Source organism: Chrysochloris asiatica, unplaced genomic scaffold (assembly GCF_000296735.1).
Source record: "Chrysochloris asiatica unplaced genomic scaffold, ChrAsi1.0 scaffold00362, whole genome shotgun sequence".
Lineage (NCBI taxonomy): Eukaryota > Metazoa > Chordata > Mammalia > Afrosoricida > Chrysochloridae > Chrysochloris > Chrysochloris asiatica.
This window is the reverse complement of record NW_006408880.1, coordinates 115,691-133,239: the sequence shown is the minus strand read 5'-3', so window position 1 is coordinate 133,239 and position 17,549 is coordinate 115,691. Positions and strand designations below refer to the sequence as shown.

Genomic DNA, 17,549 nt, shown 5'->3' with positions numbered 1-17,549 from the left:
CTCTTGATCATATGCTACCTCTTGAAACGATTGAACATCAACCATTTCTTTTTGACACAGTGACTCTGTATTCCTTCCATCTTATTTTTATGCTCTCTGAATCATTCAATAATTTGCACAGAGAATCCTTCAGTACTTCAAGTTGAGGCTTGAAGTTTTTCTTCAGTTCCCTCAGCTTGAGAAATTCTGAGCGTGTTCTTCCCTTTTGGTTTTCTAACTCAGACTTTTACACATTTCATTATAATATTTGACTTTGTCTTCTTGATATGACCTTTTTAATTTTCTGTTCAGCTCTTATACTGCCTCACTTCTTCCATTGTCCTTAGCATCTCTACACTAAAGAGAAAATTTCAGAGTCTCTTCTGACATCCATTTTGGTCTTTTCCTTCTTACTTGTCTTCTTAATGAACTTTTACTTTATTCCTGTATGATGTTCTTGATGTCTTCACACAACTCTTCTGGTCTTCAGTCTTTAGTGTCTAATGCATCAAATCTGTTCTTCAGATGATCTCTAAATTCAAATGGGATTTATTCAAGGTTATATTTTAGCTCTCATGGACGTTTTTCATTTTTTTCAGTTTCAGCCTGAAACTATGAGCAACTGATGGTTTGTTTCACAGTTTGCAACTGGCCTTGTTTTGGCTGATGATATGGCACTTCACTGCCATCTCTTTCCACAAATGTAGTTGATTTGATTTTTGTGCATTCCATCTGGTGAGGTCCATGTGTATAGTTGTCTGTTATGTTGGTTAAAAAAGGTATTTGCAATGAAGAAGTCATTTGCCTTTTATAATTCTGTCATGCAATCTCCAGCATTGTTTCTATCACTTAGGCCATATTTTCTAACTACTGATACTTCCTCTGTTTCCAACATTTGTATTCCTATTGCTGGTAATTATAATACATCTTGATTGCATTCTTGATCAATTTCAGACTGAAGAGGTTGGTAGAATTCTCTAATTTCATCCTACTGGCCTAAGTGACTGTTGCGTAAATTTGAATAATAGTGGTACTAAGTTGTCTTCCTTGTAGTTGTATGGATATTATCCTATCACAGACAGGATATCTGACATTGTACATCATGACAGATCTTGATATGTGCTTGTTGATGATGAACGTGACCCCATTCCTCTTTAATTTGTCATTCCTGGCATAGGTAATCATGTGATTATCAAGTTCAAAATGGCCAATATCAGTTCATTTCAGCTCACTAATGCTGAGGATATGGATGCTTGTGTGTTCTATTTCATTTCTGAAAATTTCCAGTTTACCTAGACTCATACTTCGCACATTCCATGCTTTGATTATTAATGGATATTTCCAGCTGTTTCTCTTCATTTTGAGTTGTGCCCCATTAGCAAATGAAGGTCCTGAGGGCTTTATCCCATTCACATCATCACGGTCAACTCTATTTTGAGGAGGCAGCTCTTCCCCAGTCTCACTGTGAGTGCCTTCCATCCCAAGGGGTTCATCTTTGGCATTATATCTGACAGTGTTCCAGTGCTATTCATAAGGTTTTAAATTACTAAGTATTCAGAAGTAGTCCATCTCTCCTTCCTAGTCTGTCTTCTGCAAGCTCATATGAGACTTGTCCATCATGGGTGATACTGCTGGTAATCAAAATACCCATTTATAGTTCTCCAGAATCACAACAACACACAAGCTACCACAGTACAACAAACTGGCAGACAAATAGTGGTGCCCACTGAATAAATGTGGTGAAATAATACATCTTTAACACACACCTTTCTTAATTTGAAGCCATTCTTTTTTCCTTGCAACAACTGCCTCCTGGTCTATGTACAGGTTCCTCATGAGCACAATTAAGTTTTCCAGAATACTCATTGTACAAAATTTTGCCTGTAGCTTATCATGACTCACACAATCAAAAGTGTTTGTGTAGTTAACAAAACACAAGTAAACATCTTTCTGCTATTCTCTACTTTCAGTCAAAAAAATCCATCTGACATCAGTACTGATATTCCTTGTTACACATCTTCTTCTGAATCTGACTTGTACCCCTGGAAGTTTTATGTCAATTAATGGTTGCAGCCATTTTTGTATTATTGTCAACAAATCTTTTTATTGAATGCAACATCAATGATTTCCACATTCTGTAGGGTCACCTTTATTTGGATTGGAAATATGGATCTATTCCATTCAATTGGATAGGTAGTTATCATCAAAATTTATTGTTATAGATGAGTGAGTGCCTCCAGGACTGCATCATTTTGTTGAACAATTTAAATTTGTATTTCATCAGTTCCTGGAGATTTGTTCTTTGCCAATGCCTTCAATATACTTTGGACTTCTTCCTTCATTATCACTAACTCTTGATCATATGCTACCTTTGGAAATGGTTTAACATAACCACTTCTTTTGGGTACAATGACTCTGTGTATTCCTTCCATCTTCTTCAAATGCTTTCTGCATCCTTCAATATTTCCCTGTAGTATCCATCAATATTTCAGTTGAGGCTTAAATATTTTCTTCCGTTCCCACAGCTTGAGAAATACTGAGCATGTTCTTCCCTTTTGGTTTTCTGATTCCAGGTCTTTGCACAAATATTATAATATCTGACATCATCTTCTTTATATAACCTTTGACATTTTCTGTTCAGCTCTTTTACATCTTCAGTTCCTCCATTTTCTTTCTTTCTTTATTTAAAATATTTTACTGTGAATTATGTGATAGTTTTCATGGGAGAACATTAGTTTTACATTCATCCTATCCATTCATCCTATTGTATATCATTTCATTGCCATGGTTACAATCCCCTCCATGCATCATCAACCAACCAAAGGGTACACTCTGCAAGCCTGCCCCCTGATCATCAGCAAACAGCCCCTCTCCCTCTCTGGGTCTAAAGTCTCCAGCCACTCCATCTCTACATCATCATCTCTGCATCCATCTCTGGCCTCACTGCTTCTCTGGGTAGAGTCCCACTCTCCTCTATTCTCCCTTGATTTTCCCAGGGACCTCTGCTCCTAGACTGCAAAGTGAATCACTCCCCTCCTTGCTACAAAACATCTACCTTTATGTTTCCAACCCTCACAATCAGTCCAGATAACAATTATTCACCATTGTATCACAAGAGACCTATCTGCATTTTCTTTCATCAGCCCCACCTACACAGTGGATACTACTCAGTGGAGATTCTACCTTCCTCCACACCCTCTGGATCTCCGTTCCCTCTTGAAATCTTGTAAGCCAGTCACTTCTTGCCTTTGTAGCCCCTTCCCACTTTGGGTAGCCAATGTCCAAATTGCCCATCCCTGTCTATACTGTGTATGGAGGGGGTGGGAATGATCCTTGCTCTAAAGATTTGTTCCCTCTTTTGAGCTACTGCATCCATAGGTGTAGGTTAAGTTCATCAAATTGCATCAGATTACTCTTTTTTTCCTCTTTCTTCTTCTGGTTGAGCTCTGATCATCCAGTCATTGAAGCCAGGTCAAGTGGGTATTATCTGTAAGTGTGGGTGTTCTTGTGCATATGCCCTCTCTTCTTATCAGCTGGATGCTTCACACTCCACTCTAATCCTCTGTGACTATGTCACTGGCTTTGGGCCCAAGAGTCCCCCGGTCTTGCCACACTACTGGCCAACTAAGTCTCCACCCAGGTTCATAGGAGTCTATTGAACATTGTAGAGCTTATATCGTAGCATCATTGCTGTTTTTCCCTCACTTCCTCTTATCGGTGCCAAATGTGGTCACCAATCAGAGCATGTATTCCCATTGAGTCTTAGTCTTGGAAGGTGGTTTGCTTTGAGGGGACTCGACTACTTGCCTTGATGTCTCCTGGGCAAACAACTTGCTTGTTCTTGTAGTAATCAGTCAATCTGCCTATATTGTTTTGTATTTTTCCTGTCGGTCTTTCTTTCAAGAAGTTTCTTCTGTTTTTCTAACCACTCCAGGCTGGTCTGCCTGTAGTTTTAAGTGGAAATTTCCAACCTCTGAAGAGTCTGGATGCTGATCAAGATTCCACCTATGGTCTTATGTAATGCAGCAACTCTGCAGAAAGCTTCCTTCACTGGGCATGTTGTAGCTCCATTTAGATATTCCAATCAGTTGTAGGCAGAAGATGAACTTACTACCTTTCTATGGTTATATTTCTGGCTATTCCTTTCTCTCCCCCTCCAGTGTCTATTTTATAATGAATGATATGCAAGGGAAACCAAGATTCAAAAGACAGCCAAGCATCTTAACATATTTCCCCCTTTTCCCCATCCCAACCATGTCTCAATCCCTGTATCCCAGAGCCCTGTTGTTCCAAGGTTGTGCATACATCATTCTTTACCTCTGTCCCACTTAACCCATGCAAACCTACCTAATTGTTTTCCCATCCACTTTGTTCTTCCATTCCACTCCCCCTTCTTATGTATGCCCCCCTCCCCAGCAACCACACTATCCTGTGTCTATTCCCTGCCCTGTGCTCTACCTTCCTGTCCCTCCCCTCTCCCCACTGCCCACATCCCAGCAAACAGCAAAGAATCCACTCCCCTCCGCCCTTTAGTATGGGTTCTTTTCCTTACTCTTTTACAGCAGTGGTCCTATGACTAATTTCACTCAACATAATATCCTCAAGGTTCATCCATGTTATGCGGTGGCTTGCAGCTTCCTTGTTATACTTCAAGGTAGCATAATATTCCATTGTGTGTATGTACCACAGTTTGTTTATCCATTCTTCAGTTGATGGATACTTAGGCTGTCTCCATATTTTTGCTATTGTAAATAGTGCTGCTATGAGCATTGGTGTGCATATATCTACTCGTGTTATGGCTCATATTTCTTGTAGGTAAATACCAAGTAAAGGAATTGCTGGATCATAAGGTATTTCTATTTCCAAACTTCTGAGGAAGCGTCATATTGCTTTCCAGAGAGGTTGGACCATTTGCAGTCCCATCAGCAATACAGGAGTGTCCCAGTCTCTCTACATACCTGCCAGCATCTATTGTCCTCTACTTTTTTGATCTTTGCTGTTCTTGCTGGTATGAGATGAAATCTTATTGTTGTTTTGATTTGCATTGCTCTAATGGCTAGTGATCAACAACATTCTTATCAATGGAGAAAAGATTGAAGTTGTCAAGGACTTCATTCTTCTTGGATAACTATCAACACTCATGGAAGCAGCAGTCAAGAGATCAGATGATGTATTGCATTAGGCAAATCTGTTGCACTCAGGAACTTTTTAAAGTGTTGAAGAGCAAAGATGTCAGCTTGAGGGACTAAGGTGCATCTGACCCAAGCCATGGTATTTTCAATAACCTCATATAGATATGAATGCTGGACAGTGAATAAGGAAGATCATAGAAGAATTGATGCCTTTGAATTATGGTGTTGGAGGAAAATACTAAAAGTGCCATGGGCTGCCAAAAGAACCAATAGACCTGTTTTGGAAGAAGTGCAGCCAGAGTGCTTCTTGGGAGCCAAGATGGCCAAACTTCATCTCTCATACTTTGGACATATTGTCAGGAGAGAACAGTCACAAGAGAAGGATATCATGCTTGGTAAAATGGAGGGTAAGAGAAAAAGAGGAAGACCCCCAAGGAGATAGATTGCCCGGGTTGCAGCATTGATGGACTCAAGTGAGGCAACAGTAGTGAGGTTGGCCCAGGATCAGACATTTCTTCGTTCTGCTGTACAAAGTGTTGCTGTGAGTTGGTGCCGACTCGATGGCACCTAACAACAACAACAATGGCTAGTGATAGTGAACATTTCTTCATATGTTTGTTGGCTGCCTGGATCTCCTCCTTGGTGAAGTGTCTGTTCATATTCTGTGCCCATTTTTTAAATTGGGTTGTCTTTTTCTTGTAGAGGTGTTGTAGTTTCCTATATATTTTAGAAATGAGTCCGTTTTCTGATGTATCATTGCAAAAGTTTTTTTCCCATTCGGTGGGTTCCCTTTTTACTCTTCTGGGGAAGTCTTTTGATGCACATGAGTTTTTAATTTTTAGGATGTCCCATTCATCTATTTTCTCTACTTTTGTTTGTGTAGTTTTCAAAATATTTGTTAGTCTGTGTATTCCCTGAAATAGTGCCCTCACATTGGTCCCTATTTTTTCATTGATGGCCTTCATAATTCTGGGATTCACATTTAGGTCTTTAATCCATGTTGAGTTGGTTTTTGCACAAGGTGTGAAGTGAAGGTCTTGTTTCAATCTTTTGCATATTGGTTTCCAGTTCTGGCAGCACCATGTTTTGTCAAAAATCAGTTGGCTTGATGTTGATTGGTTAATTTCTGGATTCTTGATTCTTTTCCATTGTTCTATGTATCTTTCATTGTACTGGTACAAAGATGTTCTGACAACTGTAGCCGTGTAGTAAATTTTGAAGTCAGGGAGTGAGAGGTTTCCAGTCTTATGCTTCTTCTTAAGCAGTGCTTTGCTTATCCTGGGTCTCTTTCTTCCATTTGCTTTAGCATCTGTTTGTTGGAGAGCAAGTTTCAGAGTCTCTTCTGACATGTAGTTTGTCCTTTTCCTTCTTTTATTTCATCTTAATAAATTTTGTTCTCTTTTGGTATAACATCATCTCACAACTTTTCTGGTCTTCAGTGTTTAATATCTAATGCATCAAATCTGTTTTTCAGATGATCTCTAAATTCAGATGGGATATGTTCAAGGTCATATTTTTTCTTTTGTGGATTTGTTTTAATTTTCTAGAGAGCTTCAGCCTGAAATTGCATATCAGCAATTGATGGTCTTTTCTACAGTCTGCCCATCATCTTTTTTCACAGGTGTAGTCAACTTGATTTCTGTGATTGAGGTCCATGTGTATAGTCATCTTCAATGTTGTTTAAAAATGGTATTTGTAATGTAGAAGTCATTGGCTTTGCAAAAATCGGTAATGTGATATCCAGCATGGTGTCTATCATCAAGGTCATATTTTGCAACTAATGGTTCTTCCTCTTTGTTTTCAACATTTACATTTCAATCACCACTAATTATCAATACATCTTGACTGCATGTTTGTTCAACTTCTGACTGAAGAAATTGATTGTTGTTGTTGTTGTGAAGTGTTGTTGAGTTGGTTCTGAACCAAAGCGATCTTGTATAGGGTTTCTGAGGAGCAGCTGGTGAGCTTGAATTGCCAACCTTGCAATTCAAATGGCTTTGCAGTCTGGTGCATTAACCCACAGTGCCACACCAGGACTCCTTGAAGAAGTTGATAGAACTCTTCAATTTCATCATCACTGGCTTTAGTGTTTGGTGTGTAAATTTGAATAATAGTAGTATTAACTTATTTTCCTTGTAGGCATATGGATATTATCCTATTATACGTCAACATTGTACTTCAAGACAAATATTGATATGTTCTTTTTGATGATGAATGGAACACCATTCCTCTTCAAGTTTTCATTCCTGGCATAGTAAACCACATGTTTTTCAGATTTAAAAAGGTCAATACCAACCCATTTCAGCTCACTAATACCTAGGATATTGATGTTTATGCGTTCCATTTCATGTTGAGAATTTCCAGTTTTCTTATGGCTGTTACTTTTCAGTTTCATTTGTGCCCCATCAGCAAATGTACATATCACTGGCTTTACTCCATTTATGTTCTCATGGTCAACTCTACTTTGAGGAGTCATATTTTGAGTACCTTCCATCCTGAGAGTCTCATTTTCCATCACTCTATCTGACAATATTCTGGTGTTCTTCATCATGTTTTAATAGTCAATATTCTGTTGTTTACTGTGTACCACTGGTATTCATAAGGTTTACAGTGACTAAATATTCAGAAATAGTCCATCTCTCCTTTTTCCTACACTGTCTTCATCTGGAATCTTAGCTGAAACCTGTCCAACATGTGTTGCCCTGCTGGTGTTTAAACATTGGTGGCATATCTCCTAGAATCACAGCTACACACAAACCACCATTGTATGACAGAATGACAGACAAGTCTTGGAGAAAAGTGATAGGTCTGGCCTTTCTCTTCTGAACTTTACAGACAGACAAAATAAGTTTTTTTGTGTTTTTTATTTTATTATTTCCTGTAGCTATTGCTGTTATTAAGTGCTGTCAAGTCAAGTGTCCCTGTAAATGATTTCTGAGGAGCATCTTGTAGGTTTGACCTTCTGACATTGTGTTTTTAGTTTCCTTTGGCTGCTTTCTTGCTAATAGCCTTTTATTCTATCTTTATTCTTATACTGTTAGTTATTGGTGTGTTTTTTGATGATTTCTTAAGGATTACCACATATGTTGTACTCCTGATGTGGTACTGTAGGGTCATCATTGGACTTTGAGCCACAAGGTCATCAGTTCAAATCCACCAGCTTCTCCTCAGATAGTTGAAAATTTGCAAGAATATTCAGCATCTCCCAAACTGAAAGAACTGAAGAAAAAAAAAAATCTAATCTTGACTTGCAGTATTGAAGGATTCTATCAACAACATATTGAATGATGGAGAAAGCATCAAAAGAAGATTGAAAGTATACCAAAAAAAAAAAAAAAAAAAAAGTTGACATTCAACCATTTCAGGTGGTAGAATATAACTAAAAACCAATAGTACTGAAGGATGTAGTTCAAAATGAACTGAATACTTCAGGAATTGTCAGACTACCAATTGGAAACTTTCAACAATGACTGCAGCACTGGAGATACTCACTCATCGATGCCAAGAAATCAGAATGACCAGACTGGAAAAGATACATGTTTGTGCCCATTCCAAAGAAAGGAGAGCCAATAGAATGCAGACATTTTCAAACAACATAATTAATATGATATATAAGTAAATCTTTTTCTGACCATAATTCAAAAATAGTTGCAGCAGTACTTTGATTGGGAATAGCTGGAAATTCAAGCCAGATTCAAAAGAGAACCTGTAACTAAGGACATCATTACTGATATTAGATTAATTTGGACTGAAAGCAAATAATGCAAGGGAGGTGTTTACCTGTGTTTCATTTACTATGCAAAGGCATTTGGCTATGTGGACCAAACAAATTATGGATAACATAGTGAAGAATGGAAATTTGAGAAGACTAAGTGCAGAACTGTCTGTAGACCAAGAGAAATATTGTATAGTTTAAAATCAGGAGAGTTGTGTATCTGGATTGCATCCTTTATCCATATTTATTCTATTTGTATGTTGAGCAATTAATCAGAGAAGGTGGACTATTTGAACAATATCTTGGCATCAGAATTGGAGGAAGACTCATTTACAACCTGCAATATGCAGATGATATAAGCTTGCTTGCTGAAATCAAAGAGAAGCAGATGCATGGTGAAGATAAAAGAACTATAGTCTTAAAAATAGATTACACCTCAACATATTGAAAACAAAAATCTTAAAACATGGACCAATAAGTAACATCATATTAAATGAAAAAAGGTTTGATGTTGTCAAGGATTTAATTTTATCTAGATCCAAACTTTAACACCCACGGAAATAGGAATTCACATGATATGTTGCATTGAGAATATCTTCGGCAAAAGATCTTTTTAAAGTGTTAAAAAGCAAGGATACCAATTTTAACACAAACGTGCACCTGGTATTTTCGATCTCCTCATACACAAGTGAAAACTGAACAAAGAATAAAGAAGAAAAAAGAAGCATTGATGCCTTTGGGTTATGGTATTGATCAAGAATATTAAATATACCATGGACTGCCAGAAGAAGGAATAAATCTGTCTTGGAATAAATGTAGCCAGAATGCTTCTTAGAAGTCAGGATGACAACACCTCATCTTATGCACTTTTGACATGTTCTCAGGAGAAGCCATGCTTGACAAAGTGGAGGTTCACTGAAAAGAGGAAGACCTTCAATGAGATGGATTGACACAATGGTGCAAAAATGGGTTCAGATTTAAGAGCAGCTGGTGGGCTTGACCTTCTGACCTTGTGGTTCTAAGTCCAGTGTTTATCCTGCAGCACTACACTAGAAGTCCAATATACCTATGAAATATTGAAGTTGCTACATTTTGTTTAGTCAGTTCCAAAAAGAATTGGATGATGTTGCATCTAACAATAACAACCTTTTTATTTTTAGATTTTTTTTTTTTTTTAACTTGGTTATCTTGGTACAGTTTTCTATTGTTTGTACTTTTGTGTGAATTCTTTGGGATTACCAGTGTTATGGATTTGATTATTTTCCCCAAAATTTGTGCTATAAATCCTAAGCCATTGTGAATGGATTGTCTTTATTAAGTTATTGAGACAAGATTAGTGTAGGAAGTATTTTGAATCACTCTTTTTTGAGATATAAAGAAATTAAACAAGTAAGCAGATTGAGAGGAATGGGGTAACATATATGCCAAAACACACAAATATCTGTCGAGAACCATTGGAAGCATAAGCTGAAGAGATAAGGAACTTCCTTCAGAGCTGACAAAGAGAAAAAGCCTAGAACTGGCACTCTGAATTTGGACTTATAGCATCCTAAAATATGAGAAATTGAACTTTTGTGTGTTAAAGCCATTTGCTTATGGTATTTCTGTGATCACACTACTAGGTGTACAATCATTCAGGGTTGACACACTGTGAAGCCAAAATACAATGGGAATAATGTGAAACATGGTGGCCATGCTGAGTTAAGTCATCTGAAAGAGTGGACTTTTTCCTCTCCATTATAATTTTTATACTTCTCATTGATTTCCCCTGCTTCAGTATATACCTTCAATGTAAAATACACCTCAAGTTCTTTCTATTTTGTTATAGTTTTTGTTTTCTATACAAGTTATGTTGTTGCTGATAAGTATCATTTATTCACTTCCTACTCACAGGTACCCTGAATAAGGTTTCCAAGGGTTGGCTGGTGAGTTTGAACCACTGACCTGTGGTTCAAACCAAACCTAATGTTCAGTGCTTATCCTAAACCAGGATTCCAATATAAAGTTATAGGAGAGGTTTTTCAGTACAGGTAATTTTTGAGTACAGGCCATAGATGAAGTTGTGATTGCAAGGATTAAACCTGAGGAGGCTGATGAAAATTTTACATTTTAGAGGAGAAGTCAAAGGGTAGTCTAGGTCTGGCTAAAATTATCTGATAGTGATTTGAAATTTGGGACCATCCTGATGTGGCATTGTAAGATCAGCACTGGACTGCTAACTATAAGGTTGGCAGTTCAAACCCACCAACTGCTCCCTGGAAACCCTATACAGGGTAGCTATGAGTCAGAACTGATTCAGTGGCACTTAACAATAGCAACAACATAGAAATGAAAACTATTTGTACTTAAGACATCCTAGCAACTAGTTGGAAAAACAAAATCAGGATATTGCTTCTTTGGTCTGGAAGAATAATGTGTTAACTTGATAGAATTGCTGTAGAAGTTATAAATGATGTATGAAATCAAAAGTATCTTGATTTGCTGCAACATTGCCTTCAGAGGCAATCAAAGAAGTCTATTGAACCCAAAGCCAAAGATGAAGTAAAATGAAGTTCTTTCCTCCACATTCTGAAACATTGAACTGTTTGTTTTCTTTATATTTCACAAATTGAATCTGCTACTCTGTAGAGATATCTCATATCAACTCTGCCATCCGCAAAAAAAGTGATTCTCAGTTGTGTAAATTTTCCTCAGAAATATTTCTGAATAATGTGCTTTTTTTCTTGCAATGCTCTTTGAAGAAATGGTCAGTACACTAAAAGGGAAAATGTAGATGGAAATTGTATCACACATGGGACCTTACATATGTTGAAAGCACATAAACATAAAATACAGTATTGAAGAAAAAATCTAGAGAATAGTTTAGTTTCTTAGTACCTGTCTCCTATCTCATTTGTTTATCTAATATCTATCTATGTAGGAAGTTTATTCAACTTTTACAACTCTTTTTGGCTGTTAATGTAAATGTCTGGAATTATATTTTTAAATGATTCTTTTACCTAAATATGAGAATGCTGGTGGACCCACTAGGAATTAATTTATTGGAGTCTATTTTCATGACTGTTTTTTGAGGGGAAAATAGAATAGAAGGAGCAGAAAGGCAGTGAAGAAACATGGAACACACTGAAGGAATGTGTCCCTATCTCTTAGTCCAATCCCAAGTATCTTTACCTGAATAGTAAGAAGAAACTAGCTGCTAGAAGAAGCTTTTTAAATGAAGCAATCTTTGTGATAATATGGTACAGACATCATGGATTTGGTGTCCAGAAGATGTTTTGGTAGAATGTCTGTTATGAATTAAATTGTACCATCCCCAAATATGTACTGTAAATCTTAACCCCTGTAGTGGTTATAATCCCATTTGGGAATGGGTGTCGTGGTGGTGTAATGGTTAAGCACTCATCTGCTAAGTGGAATGTCAGAGATTTGAACACACCAGCCACTCTGTGGGAGAAAGATGTGGCAGGCAATCTGCTTCTGCAAAAATTGGTGGTGTGTGCCGTGGAGTTGGTTGCAACTCTTAGTGACCCTGTACAGGGCTTCTGAAGTTGTAAATCTTTACAGGAGCAGAAAGCCTCCTCTTTCTCCCATGGAACAGCTGGCAGTTTTGAACTACTTATCTTGAGGTTAGCAGTCTAACTTGTAACCACTATCAGCCTTGGAAACCCTGTGGGGCAGTTCTATTCTGTTTTATAGGTTTGATATGAATCAGAATTGACTAAATGGTGGTGAGTTTTCTTTATTATGGTAATAAGACAGTACTAGTATACAGTACTTAAGTAATTATCTAACAAGCAAACCAGAGAGCTGAGATGGCACAAGATAAATGCCATGTCACGTGCAGATCACCAAATAACTAAGGGATAAAATCTTTGGAGATAAGAACCTTTCTCTAGAACCAACAAAGAGAAATCTTCCCCTGGATTCATGCCCTGATTTCAGACTTCTAGCCTCCTAACTATGAGAAAATAAATTTCTGTTCATAAAATCTAACCACTTGTGATATTTCTGCTATAATAACCCTAGATATCTAAGAATTTGGTCCCTAAAATGTGGGAATGGTTTTGGAATTGGGTAATTGTTAGCGATGGGAAGAGTGTCCCTAAAATGTGGGAATGGTTTTGGAATTGGGTAATTGTTAGCGATGGAAAGAGTTTAAAGTTTCCAAATAGTGAAAGCATAAATTTACCTTGGAAAAACTGTTAAACTGTTGGTAGAATTATGGATGTCAAAGGCAGTCCTACTCAGGGCTCAGAAAGAAGTGAAGAAAACCATAGAGAAAGTATTATATTAGAGATTATATATGGAACCATTAACAGAATGTGAAAATTAAATGTGTTTCTGTTGAAAATAAAATATGAATATGTGAATGAAGTAAATGAAAGAAGAAAAATTATTTCTGTGCAATGGCAAAGAACTTGTTTGAATTAAATTCAAATATTTGGTGATGGTTGGACTTATAAATGATGAATTTAGATTTTGGCCGAAGTGATATTTAAGCAAGATCTTAAAGGGGTCACTTTGTTTCTCCTTGCTACTTAGAGTAAACTCTGAGAGGAAAGAGGTAGACTTAAAAATGAACTGCGCAAAATGAAAACAAAACTTAGCGATTTGGAAAAGTCTGTTGTTCAGCTCAGGACACATGTTCTAAAACGCTCACCGCGATTAAACCTGACAGATCTAAACAACTGCCACAGTAGTAAAACCATCATGTAGACTGAAGGGAGAGAATGAGGAGGAAGGAGCAAAAATGGCGTCCACGGATTACGGTACCTACAGCCAGGCTGCAGCCCAGCAGGGCTACAGTACTTACACTGCCCAGCCCACTCAAAGATATGCACAAACCACCCAGGCATATGGGCCCCAAAGTTATGGAACGTATGGACAACCAATTGATGTCAGCTATACCCAGGCTCTGGTAGCGTAGTGGTTACGAATCGGGCTGCCAGACGCAAGGTCAGCAGTTCGAAACTACCAGCTGTTCCGCGGGAAAAAGATGAAGCGTTCTGCTCCCGTAAAGATTTACAGCCTCGGAAACCCTGCACAGTGTTGCTAGGAGTCGGAATCGACTCCACGGCACACAAAAACAAAAAGAAAATACCCAGACTCAGACCACTGCAACCTATGGGCAGACCACCTATGCAACCTCTTATGGACAGCCTCCTACTGGTTATAATACTTCAGCTGCCCCGCAGGCCTATAGCTAGCCTGTCTAGGGCTATGGCACTGGTGCTTACGATGATACCACCACTGCTACTGTGACCACCACCCAGACCTCCTATGTAGCTCAGTCTGCCTACGGCACTCAACTTGCCTATTCAATATATGGGCAACAGGCAGCAGCCACCGCACCTGCAAGACAACAGGATGGTAACAAACCCGCTGAGACTAGTCAACCTCAGTCTAACACAGGAAGTTATAACCAGCCCAGCATGGGGTATGGACAGAGTAACTACAGTTATCCCCAGGTTCATGGGAGCTATCCCATGCAGCCAGTCACTACACCTCCATCCTATCCTCCTACCAGCTATTCCTCTTCACAGATGACTGGCTATGATCAGGACAGTTACTCTCAGCAGAACACCAATGGGCAGCAGAGCAGCTATGGGCAGCAGCCCACTAGTTACCCCCTAGATAAGACAAAAGGAAGGAAAGCTGTGTGTCTCTTGAAATTCTACAGCCAGGAAACATATCAAAGGAGATAAAGCTTTGTCCTTCAAGAAAAGAAAAGGACTATGTCTGGAGAGGTTTGGAGATAAGTAGAATTATTCGAAGGAGCATAGGAAGCAGGGCTGTCTCCGTTTAAAAGGGTAGAACTACGTTCTCCTAGAATTTAAGAGATGAAGCCATGGTCTTCTAGGTTTGAAAGCTTAGAGGTGCCAGCTTCCATGGTTTCAAAGAATCAGGTATTCACCAGCTAGGTTCCAGAATATGGGGCTGCTGTGTAGGCATAACAAGAGGAGAGGGGCTGCCACTTAAAGCTGAGGGGGTGGATTGTTATACCCAAAGGGCAGAAGAAAGGGGTCTGATAGGGCTCAGGCATTGGGGGTTATCACTCAGTTATATTAGAATGGGGCACCCAAAGTAAAGAGAACAGAGATGCTACTTACTCCAGTAGGTCTTGAAGGTAAAGCTGAAGTCCAGAGTTGAGGAGACTTTACCCAGAATCCAGAAAGTATGGTCTACACCTAGGTTCTGAAGGGCAGAGTTATTACCCAGATGGTCTTAGTAAACAGAATTATTTTCAAGCTGTGAGAGCTAATATAAATTGTTTTAACTTGATTAGCCTTTAGCATTTCTTTGATTTTTCTCCCATCTGTAATGAAAATGTCTACCTTGTGCATATTTCACCATTGTAATTTGGAAGCTTATAATTTATATTCTAGATTTAGTAGTCTCACAGATGAAAGTGAATATATTACCCAGAATGGAATATGTCTAAAGTCAATCCCATATTTGATTTAAGTGGTTCAGAAAAAGAGATTTTAGATTCAGGGTTGATTTAAGACTTTTGGGATAATGTGATGGAGTGAATGTGTTTTATATGTGAAAGGACATAAATTTTAGGAATCAAAGGGTAGAATATTATGGAATGGATTATATCCCTCAAAACACATGTTGTAAATCCTAAACCATGTTGTTCTTGTTGTTAGGTGCTGTCCAGTCAGTACCAACTCTTTGTGACCCTATGCTCAACAGAACAATGCAGTTTCTGGTCCTTCATCATCCTTATAATTGTTGTTACGTTTGATCCCATTGCTGGTGCCACTGTGTCAATCCATCGCTTTGGTGGTCTTCCTCTTTTTAACTGACCCTCCACTTGACCTAGCATGATGTCCTTCTCCTGGGACTGGTCCTTGCTAATTACATGTCTCAATTATGAGAAATGAAGTCTCACCATCCTGGCTTCTAAGGGGCATTCTAACTACTTCTTCCAACACAAATTTGTTTATTTTTCTGGCAGTCTATAGTATCTTTTATATTCTTCTTTTAACACCATAATTCAAATGCATCAATTCTTCTATGGTCTTACATATTCTTTGTCCAACTTTCACATGCACGTGAGACTATTGAAAACACCATGGCTTGGATCAGGCACTCCTTAATCCTCAAACTGATTCCTGTTCTTTAACACTTTAAAAACATCTTTTGCAACAGATTTACCTAATGCAATACGTCCTTGGATTTCTTGACTGTTACTTCCACGAGTATTGATTGTGGATCCAAACAAACTAAAGTATCTGACAACTTCAATCTTTTCTCCATTTATCATGATGTTGTTTATTCTTCCAGTGGTGAGGATTTTTGTTTTCTTTACACTGCAATGCAATCTATGCTAAAGGATGCAGTATTTGATCTTTTTAAGTCCCCTTTGATTCCAGCAAGCAAGGTTGTGTTATCTGAGTATCAAAGTTTGTTAATGAGTCTTCCTCCAGTTTTGATGCCATGTTCTTCCTCATATAATCCAGTCTCTAAGATTATTTGCTTGGCATACAGATGGAATAAATATGGTTAAAAGATATAACCCTGATGTACAACTTTCTGACTTTAAACCATTCAGTATTCCCTTTTTTGTTGTTGAATGACTGCTTCTTGGTCATGTACAGGTTCTTTATAAACAATTAAGTGTTCTGGAATACCCATTCTTTGCAATATTATTCATAGTAGTGACTATAAAGAGTCTGATGGCACAGTGAGTTAAGTTTTGGGCTGCTAACTGCTTACTAGTTCAAACCCATCAACTGCTCTGTGGGAAAAAGATGAGGTTCCATGCTCCCATAAAGATTTACACTCTCAGAAACTCCATGGAGCAGTTCTACTCTGTCCCATAGGACCATTATGTGTAGAAATTAACTTGACAGCAGAGGGTTTATTTATTTGTTTTGCTTTTAGAGTGATTATAATCCCATTTGGAATAGGATCCCTTTCAGAGGAGTTGGAAGTGGTAGCCAGGCACTATCTAGTTTTCTCATTTGAGCCATAGAGACTGATGTTCATGTGTTCCATTAGTTCATTGTACTAATCGATTCTAAGCATCTATAATTTTCACCACTCTTCTTTTTTCCACACATGGAGAGACTGACCAATAGCTGCATCTTAGATGGTCATCATGAACTCTTTTTTGTGTGTGGAAAAGAAAGTATATTTTAACATAAGTAATATGAAACAGATGAAAATGGTAAAAACAAGCAAACAAACAAATAAGCAAAACCCAAAAAATAAATAGCCATGGGTAGTTTCCATATGTAGTTCTGTTTATGTTAATGACCTTAGTCAGGAGAGTTGTACTACCTCTATTGTGAAAATGTCAAACTTAGTAGAATTTAAGCACACCACGTCAATTACTGCTTTTAGTTTATTTTTATATTGAATGTTAAAACAAATATGTGAAATCTCTAGCCAAGCAGACCTGGTATTGGGACAGAGGAAGTGACTGAAACATGTTTTTCAGCTATTGCAGACTTCAGTAAGTTTTCACCCTGATGCTATTGAAAAAACCATAGAAGACATCATGTAACTGAAAAAAATTAACTGTGACATCAATCCACAGTAAGAATGTGTTACTATTTCAGAAATATAGAACACAAGTCTTACAACCACATATTTAGTATTTCTGCATAACCCTCATGAGCTTGCTTACTTGCTTATTCTCTCTCTCACTGTGCCTAGAATAATCATCTGCAATGTTCTGATTCTCAGATGAAGAATAAAGAAAAAACCTG

The 17,549-nt window shown here is 38.0% G+C and overlaps 1 pseudogene; it reads left to right on the top strand.

Annotated features, from left to right (window-relative positions):
- Positions 1-13,576: 13,576 nt before the first annotated feature.
- Positions 13,577-14,531, top strand: LOC102842465 (annotated as a pseudogene).
- The last annotated feature ends 3,018 nt before the right edge of the window (positions 14,532-17,549 follow it).